The 9,800-nt window shown below is 44.3% G+C and overlaps 1 pseudogene; it reads left to right on the top strand.

The window, feature by feature from the left end:
* Window positions 1–1,737: 1,737 nt before the first annotated feature.
* Window positions 1,738–3,334, top strand: LOC100896308 (apoptosis-stimulating of p53 protein 1-like; annotated as a pseudogene).
* Window positions 3,335–9,800: the final 6,466 nt, after the last annotated feature.

Genomic DNA, 9,800 nt, shown 5'->3' with positions numbered 1-9,800 from the left:
TGATGCAGGCGGATCACTTGAGGTCAGGAGTTCAAGACCAACCTGGCCAACATGGTGAAACTCTGTCTCTACTAAAAACACAAAAAATTAGCCAGGCATGATGTGCACACCTGTGCACATCCCAGCTATTCGGAAGTCTCAGCCAGGAGAATCCTTTGAGCCCAGGAGGTAGTTTGCAGTGAGCTGAGATTGTGCCATTGCACACTCCATCCTGGGTGATAGAGCGGGACTCTGTCTCAAAAAAAAAAAAAAAAAGATAAAACTGACTTGTTATATGCCTGTTAAAATGGGTCTCTGCCTTATTTGTGGTGGATTTTTTTCTTTTTCTTTTTGTTTTTTTTATTGCTTCCTCTGTTCATTTTCACTCATCTCCCCTTTCCCTCTTCAGAGAACCACATTTGCCCATCTTCTTTGAAGCAGATGACTGAGTCAATCCCACATTACAGATGAGGAAACTGAGGTAAGAACGGAAGTCACTTGCCAGAATCTTCCATCTTAATAAGTGCAGAGCCAGGAGTCCAGCCCAGACAGTCTGGCTCCATGTCTGGCTCCATACCCAGCCCTCTTAACTCCTTCTCCCTCAGGGTATGTCACTGGAGTTGAGAACAGTGGAGGGATATGTCTTTCAGGCAGAAGTGAGTCACCAAAGCAGAGTTTTAGCACAGACACATTTTAACTCTAAGTGTTAAATAACTCTGTAAAGCATCTTCAGGCATTCAAGTGCAATTGTATTGTCCAATTTCCATTCCTTCTCCATGCTTTGTATCACAAGCGTAAAGACAGGTTTAAATATATCCTCTGCAATCCTCGGCAAGGCGGAGGTGAAATAAAGCTTTTCTACATAAAGTGGTAAATGTACTCCCTTGTTCAATGTCTAATGAAACATTTAGTAAACTAAAGTGTAACATCTAACAGAAGGAATTTAAATGAATTTAGAATTATGTCTCCAGATTAATCCTATTTGAAACCTCTTCTCTGTCTCTCTTTTTTGTGGTCACATGTAGGTGTTTTCTGTTTTGTATTTTGTAGATTTTTGCTCTTGAAGACGAATTCCTCGGGGTTCCACTAGGGAATTTTAGACTTACAGAATTTTAGACTTACTCCCAGCACTTTGGAAAGCCAAGGTGGGCGGATCACTTGAGGTCAGTAGTTTGAGGCCAGCTTGGCCAACACGTTGAAACCCCATCTCTACTAAAAGTACAAAAACTAGATGGGCGTGGTGGTGCACGCCTATAATCACTGAGACTCGGATACTCAAACTATCAAATGACAAACAAATCAAGGGTTTGGGATTTTTCCTTCAAGGACATATCTTCTGTGTGGCCTTCCGCTCTTTTTTTTTTTTTTAAAGTATTTATTCAAAGATAAAACTCCGCTGGGCACGCTGGCTCACACCTGTAATCCCAGTAATTTGGGAGGCTGATGCTTTGAGAATCGCTTGAACCTGGAAGGCAGAGGTTGCAGTGTGCTCAGATCTGCCACTACACGCCAGCTTGGCAACAAAGAGACCTGTTTCAAAAGGAAGGGAGGGGAAGGGAGGTTCTTGAAACATCCCACTGGTCCCCTAAACTTCCAGTTCCTTGGAGCAGCTGAAGCTCCTCGGGAAGCCAAATCGTCATGCATCAAAAGCTGTTCTAAGTCCAACTTCGAATCTTATTTTTGGGGCATGGAGGGCTGAATAGTCAAGCCCTCCATGCCCGGCCAAGCCCCACGTACCCACCTGCGGGACCACCTGCATTTCCAGCTAGGGACAGCAAGCCTGAACTCCCACTGACAGTGGCCATTAGGCCCTTCCTGGCCGATAAAGGGTCAAGGCCACAGTCTCCCAGGAAAGGTCCCCAGACAGTGAATTCAAGTTCCATATACTCCATGTACCTCCAGCAAGCCACACCACCTAAGAATTACCAGCCGGCAGCACACAGCGCCTTAAATAAGTCAGTGAAAGCAGCGTATGGTAAGCCTGTTTTACCTTCGGGTTCAACGTCTCCATCGCTGCTGCCGTTTCTTCACGGGTCGCTGTCCACCCGCACAGCACAGCACAGCCTCAGCCACCTTCAGACAGTGCTGAGAAAGAGCCCGAGCAGGACGGCCCCACCGGCCCTGCAGATGGTGGCACTGAGGAGAGCCTGCTGCGGCCACTCAGCCCCACCAAGCTCACGCCCATCGTGCATTCTCCACTGCGCTACCAGAGTGACGCAGACCTGGAGGCTCTCGGCAGGAAGCTGGTCAACGAGCCCCGGCGCCTGAAGAAGCGAAGCCCCATCACAGAGCCCGAGGGCCCCGGAGGGCCCAACATCAAGAAGCTGCTGTACCAGCGCTTTAACACCCTGGCTGGTGGCATGGAGGGCACCCTTTTCTACCATCCCAGCCCCTCCCAGGACTTCATGGGCACCTTGGCCGATGTGGACAATGGAAACACCAATGCCAATGGAAACCTGGAAGAGTCCACCCCTGCCCAGCCCCACTCCATGAGGAGCCCGTCCCGTCGTCAGATGCCAATGACAATGAGTTACCTTCCCCCGAACCAGAAGAGCTGATCTGTCCCCAAACCCCCCACCAAACTGCCGAGCCGGCGGAGGACAATAAGAAGGTGGCCACGGTCCCCTACACAGAGAAGATCCCGAGTCCTGTGGCTGAGGCCCCGACTCCAGGGAAGAGCCGGTCCCTCTAGCACCTCTTTCCCCGCCAGTCACCCTCCTGCCACCTCCACAAGCAAGCGGACCAACTGGAAGAAGTCCAACTCAGAGCAGACAGGGCACGGGCTGAGTCCGGTTTAACCCCCTGGCACTGCTCCTAGATGCATCTCTGGAAGGAGAGTTTGATCTGGTGCAGAGGATCATCTATGAGGTGGAAGATCCCAGCAAGCCCAACGACGCCGCTGTACAATGCCATCTGCGCCGGCCACCATCACATCGTGAAGTTCCTGCTGGACTTTGGCGTCAACGTGAATGCTGCTGATAGTGATGGATGGACGCCGCTGCACTGCGCTGCCTCTTGTAATAGCGTTCACCTCTGCAAGCAGCTGGTGGAGAGTGGTGCCGCCATTTTTGCCTCAACCATAGCGACATTGAAACTGCTGCAGACAAGTGTGAGGAGATGGAGGAAGGCTACATCCATTGCCCCCAGTTTCTATACGGGGTGCAGGAGAAGCTGGGTGTGATGAACAAAGGTGTGATGTATGCTCTGTGGGACTACGAGGCCCAGAACGGTGATGAGCTGTCCTTCCATGAAGGGGATGCCCTCACCATCCTGAGGTGCAAGGACGAAAGCGAAACTGAGTGGTGGTGGGCGCGCCTTGGAGAACGGGAGGGCTATGTGCCCAAAAACCTGCTGGGGCTGTATCCATGGATCAAACCCCGACAGCGCACGCTTGCCTGAACTTCCTTTTGGAGCACCGCGTGGTCTTGCCAGCTACCAGGAGCCACTGAAGAGATTATTCTGCTGTTTTCCCAGGAAAGCTGAAGCCAGGAAATGGTCTTAATGGTGCTCACTTTAGCAAACAGCGTCCACAATGTGAATCCTGCAGTTTCTAGGTGAGGCCCTTTCTCAAGTTTGCCCATAAGTGGGAGAGGTACTTTCGCCTCCAAGGACTGAATTTTGCCAATAGCCTGGGGATGGTGAAAACATGTTCAGCCTGAAAATTTTTTCCTCGAGATTTTACATCCCATCAGTACAAAGTTTACTAAGGGAAAACAGACTTTTAAGTATTGGATTCCTGATTAGAAGTATTGCTGCTGAGTGAGGGGATGCTGGTCTGGGTTTAGCTGAGCAGGCTAGAGTCCATACTTGATCTTCAGACAGAAATGAATTCTAGCTCTGGCTCTGTCCACTTCTGCTCTGTGAACCTGAACAAATACACTGGAAAAATAATTTTCCTCCTCTGTTGAAAGAAGATAACTAATTTTTTTCCATGGAACTGTTGTAAAGATCAGAGCTAATATATTCGAAATTCCTAGTGAAGTGCCTAGCTTATACATACTGAAACAGAGAGAGCTGATACTGATAATTTGATATTCCAGATTACTTGGTGATATGCCTTACACATAGAAGATAATAAGTGTTAATTTATGCAAGCATTATATGTATATGTTTGTGTATATGTTAGAACCTTTTTCTCTCTCTGAACTTTTCTTGCAACTTCATGATATTAAACAAATGGCAGTGTTGGAGCTAACTTGCAATAAAAACAGGGAGAGACCAAGAAAGGGAGGAAAAGTGGCTATATTTTAAATGTCAGGTAACATGATCAGTTACATTTTTGTAAGCTGGTTTAGACTACATTAAAGTATAATGCACATTACTGGTGTGTGCATGAGATAAAGTACAACAAACAAATTATTGCATGACACAGAATTCTAACATAAAGCTTTCATCATAGAAAACTCCTTTTAACGACTGGATCTTGCCTGGATTCCACATCTTTTGCATTGCTCTGAAGCTACTTTTCCCATCTTCTTCCCATTTTCACATCTGCATTGTCATGGATGATCCCAGTAAACTCCCTGAGAATCAGCACCTTTATCATGACCTACTCTAGGTTGGCTACAGGTGCCATCTCCCATGACATTAATGAGGAAGATGTGTAATGTGTTTAGACACAATGAAGATTTGTGGCAGGCTTATGTGTCTGGGCAGGAAATCCTCACCTCAAGTCAGATAACTTCCATATTTAAAGTCTGCATCAGAAAATGTTGAAGCTCAGTGAGATCTAAGATGCCTTCATATAGTGTGGCACAGAAGTCAGAAGTCAGTTTATATCTGACCCTTCCTGGGCCAGAATCACCAGGATGGCTTCTTTGCTGTGTTCCACTCCCACAGTTTCTGATTCAGTAGGTCTAGGGTGGTGTCCTGGAATTTATAGTTCCTTTTCTGTTTGTTTTTTTGAGGCAAAGTTTTGCTCTTTTGTCCAGGCTGAAGTGGTGCGATCTCGGCTCACTGCAACCTCTGCCTCCTGGTTTCAAGTGATTCTTCTGCCTCAGCTTCACTTGTAACTGGGATTACAGGAGCCTGCCACCACACCCAGCTAATTTTTGTATTTTTAGCAGAGACAGGGTTTCACCATGTTGACCAGGCTGGTCTTGAATTCCTGACCTCAGGTAATCCACCTGCCTCGACCTCCCAATGTCCTGGGGTTACAGGCATGAGCCATCGTGCCTGGCCTGGAATTTATATTTCTGGCAAATTGCTAGGCAATGCCAATGCTGCTGGTCTGGGATGTTACTGCTCATAAGCTGGGTCTGCCCACCCAGCACAGTCAGGCCAAACACCCACACCGAGGTTTGCAGGAGGAGAAAAGAGGTGTTTATCTGCAGGGTGCCAAGCAAGGAGAATCAGCAACTCCTGCTTAATGCCTGACCTCCTGATGGCTTGTAAGTAAAGGATCTAAGGCAGGGGTAAATTTCAGGAAACAGAAGTTACAGCAAAATTGTAAATCAATCCATGGAGGTTATAAATTGGTTTGGCCTGAAAAGTCAGGATAGCTTGAGGTAGGAGATTACAGGTCATAGGTAGATTCAAAGATTTTCTGATTTGCACTTGATTAAATAAGAGTTTGTTTAAACATTTGGGGTCAGCAGAAAAGATTGTGAGCTGTGGTACATGGGCATGGCTTCCTCCATGCCCCTCAGGGAGAAATTTAGAACCAAGGACAAATGGAGGTCAGGATTCAGTCCTCAGCTCCCCCTTATCTGAGGTCTGCCTGCCGGTGGACCTACTCGGTGGGTGTCTGGGTTTCTGAAAAACAACTCAGGGACATCTGTGAAAATGTTATTAGCTTCTGTAGAAACAAAGTATCTCATGACTGGAACTTCTTAGCTGTTGTGGCTGTTGTTTTAAGTTAGGATTACCTTCTTGCTTATCAAGTTGCTCATTTACTTCTCAGGGCGAGCTCGTGTCAGGACTTTCCCTCGAAGGAACTCAAGATTTTCCTTTATTTCCATGCACTGGGGTGCAGGGTGGCAGAACGGGAGAGAGTGCAGGCCCCAAGAGGGTTCCCTGCTCCATCTTAGGGATCGCGCTTATGAAACAAAGTCCTTTTAATTTTCTCCCTGTGACAGTCTTAGGGTCTATTTCAATAAAGGGACAGATAGTAAATTTACTTTTGTTCTAGAGGCTGTAATGTCTCTATACAGCTGCTTGACTCAGACACAGGAAAGCAACCACAGACAAAATGTAAAAAAAGGGCTATGACCAAGTCTGATTTATCAAACTCCTGATTTAGATGTTTAGCAGTAGTCCTACAAACTCTAAATTCTGTATATCAAGGCAGCATATAATTAAATTAGTGAAAAGAGAGAATGCTATGAGCTGAAATAGTTTTGTAAAGAGAAAATGGGGCCAAAGATTTCAGGAATCAGCAATATATATACTGCCTGTTAATTAATTGCCTTTTATTACCTGCTAATCAACTTCTGCTGTATTTCATACAACAACAGTGGTTTTGAATTAAGCAACTCTCAGACAATTGTTTTAGCAAATAATTTAGTTCTCATTTCCATGCTTATGTATAAGTTCTTTTACTAAAAAAATTTTTTTTTAAATTTAGGAATGAAATACAGAGGATTGTTTCAAGTTTGATTTGTTTTCAAAGTCTAAATTTTAACTTTTATGTTGCCTTTGCCAATGATTATTTGCAGTTACAGTCTGTAGTTTCACGTCACTAATAGCTAGAAAGAAAAATGGGCTTTTTATTTGGCTTCCAAGTAGGTGACGAGTTTTGGAGCTTACTCTGCTTGCCATATTGCTATTAATGCCAGGATATTTGTGACTTCCCACTTGCAATGTCATTATCAGCAGGTAGAGAATACACATAATGTTTTCAGTCTCCTTGCTGGTAAACATTGCTCTATACTTTTTAAATAGATTTAGCTAAAAAAAGAAAGAAATATTCCCGTTGGCTGTGAATTTATAAAAATTGCTTTCTTTGAATAGACAGTCTTCTGTTTCCGTTCTCAGGGGAAATACACAAAGTATAATGAACACTATGGAGGCATTTCCTAAACTTACGTCTTATTATTAAATGTAGTGAGCACAGAATCAGTCATAGAGTTGAAGAGGGAAACCACAGGGGAAATTATACATACCATTTGTCAACTTAATTCCTTTAAGCAAAATGCACCAAGTTAAGAATTTGGGATCACAGTTTTGCATTGCTAAGTACATTTGAAAATTATTTGAGGCTGGGTGCTGTGGCTTACCTGAGGTCAGGAGTTCAAGACTAGCCTGGGCAACATGGAGAAGTGGTGGTGTGGTGGTGCATGCCTGTAATCCCAGCCTCTTAGGAGGCTGAGGCAGGAGAATCGCTTTAACCCGGAAGGCAGGGGTTGCAGTGAGCCGAGATCATGCCACTGCACTCCAGCCTGGTAGACAGCACAAGATTCTGTCTTAAAAAAAAAAAGTGCTAAAAGTTCTACCTCATTGAGTTTGTTTTGCTGGTATATGAGGAGTCCACCTCTATCTCTCTTAGGCTCTCTCTCTCCCACTCTCTTGTTCCCTCCTTCTCTCCATCCCTCCATCCTTCCCTTCCTTCCTTCCTTCTTTCCTGTAAATTCTTACCAGTTAAAACCTTTGGACCCTCTTGACAAACGTTTTTGTGTCTTCCATGAGAATGATTACCACTAGCTTGTTGCTGATGGTAAGCCACGTCTCCTGTCTCTATATTGAAGAAATGAAATGGCAGCTTGAAGGCAGCGGGACAGAGATTCACTGCTAAAGAGCCAAATCAACTGTGACTGCCTATTGGTGTGCAGGGCAGAAGGGCTCCAGGCTGTACCATCACTGAGATGCAGGAACTCAGATGAGTCGCCCTTACTTGGACTCACCTGGAGTTGGTGTTGGTGAGTTGATGCCCACTTCTACGTATAACTAAACAAAAACTGGCTGAATATCAATGCTCAAGTAAATAAGTCACTAAACAAACAAGAAAAACAAAACCTAACTGTGCTAATCGGTTGTTAAAAGTATGTTGAAACCTCAGACTGAAAATGATTGAAATCAATGATTAAATATGTTTTAAAAAAGAAAGCATGCCACATCCATTTGGTTTATTTTCATAGGTAATCATCAAACTGCTAAATATCACCCTCATTTGGTGGCTGATAAGTGTTTGTGATGAGGTGCAGCCCACAAAGCCTTTAATCAGTGTGACCATTACAATCTCTCATGGCCTTTAATTTTGCTTCTTTTCATTTGTCAACATTGGATGATGTGTGACATTTGTCTCTCATTCATTCATTCCATTGTTTATTGAATGCCTATTACAGCACAGAATTTGAGATGGGAGTGGGAGAGTAATGGTGAACAATACTAGTAAGATGCCTGCCCTCATGAAGATTACATTCTTCTTGTCATGAAGTTGTCAGCTAGTTCTAGATGATAAACAAGAAACAAATAATCAGAATGCACTCAGAGAATAATAAGTGATTGAGGCAATAAAAGCACACTAATAAAGTTAAAAAAACAAAAGTCATGGGACAGTGCTAATTTGGTTTGAGTGGTCAGGGAGGACGCTTCACAGAGTTCACATTTTGCTGGAAACTAAAGAAGGTCCAGCCTTGAGAAGATGTGGGAAAAGGAACAGCAAATGCAAAGGCCTGATAGAGGCAGAGCTTTGGATGGGGATATTTCTGCAAGAAGATCCTCAAGGCTGGAGCAGGGTGGACAAGAAGGAAACCATTAGCATGTGCAATAGGATCAAATTAATATTCAATTATTTTTCCAGGGCTTGGAGAATCAGATAAGGCCCCCCATGTATGCTGTAAATAACCAAGACTAACCCTCTATTAAAAGAGAGAAAGAGATGTCTTCCTTTTTGAATGTTAAAAACAGTTTAAAAGTCTATACAAAATTACCAAGGATAAGTAATATCACATATATCAAATTTATCCATCCAGTCTCACAATATAAAGACTAATAATTTTTTTTTTTGAGACAGAGTCTGCCTCTATCACCCAGGCTGGAGTGCAGTGGTGCGATCTCAGCTCACTGAAACCTCCACCTCCCAGGTTGAAGCGATTCTCCTGCCTCAGCTTCCCAAGCAGCTAGGACTACAGTTGCACACCACCATGCCCAGCTGATTTTTGTATTTTTATTCGAGATGGGGTTTCACCATGTTGGCCAGGTTGGTCTTGATCTCTTGACCTTGTGATCCCCCAACCTCAGCCTCCCAAAGTGCTGGGATTACACGCGTGAGCCACTATGCCTGGCCCTGAAGACTAACAATTTTTAAAATTATTTTTATTTCATGATTTCACACGAAAGGTGTGAGTGAAATAGATACTGTGATTGGAGAAAAGAAAAGGAGAAAATGTATGTTTGTGTGTGTGTCTATTTGTTGGGGGCAGGGACATGTCATAATATATAGTTAGTATGCATCCTATGTGGCTTATAATTAAAACCAACATTGACTGGGTGGGGTGGCTCACGCCTGTAATCCCAGCGCTTTGGGAGGCCGAGGCAGGTGGATCACAAGGCCAAGAGTTCGAGACCAGCCTGGCCAATATGGTGAAACCCCGTCTCTATTAAAAATACAAAACTTTGCTGGGTGTGGTGGTGGGCGCCTGTAGTCCCAGCTACTTGGGAGGCTGAAGCAGGAGAATTGCTTGAGTCCAGGAGGCGGAGGTTGCAGTGAAGTGAGCACTCCAGCCTGGGAGACAAAGCAAGACTTCATTTCAAAACAAAACAAAACAAAACAAAAATAAAAAGTATAACATAATATGAACTCACCAAAGTAACCCATTTGCATCTTTTGTTATATGGCAACAAGGAACCAAATATTAATAATAAACCCTCAAAGACATTAA

Source organism: Callithrix jacchus, chromosome 1, assembly GCF_049354715.1.
Source record: "Callithrix jacchus isolate 240 chromosome 1, calJac240_pri, whole genome shotgun sequence".
Taxonomy (NCBI): domain Eukaryota; kingdom Metazoa; phylum Chordata; class Mammalia; order Primates; family Cebidae; genus Callithrix; species Callithrix jacchus.
The sequence above is the reverse complement of the archived record's forward strand: the minus strand, read 5'-3'. Positions and strand labels throughout refer to the sequence as shown.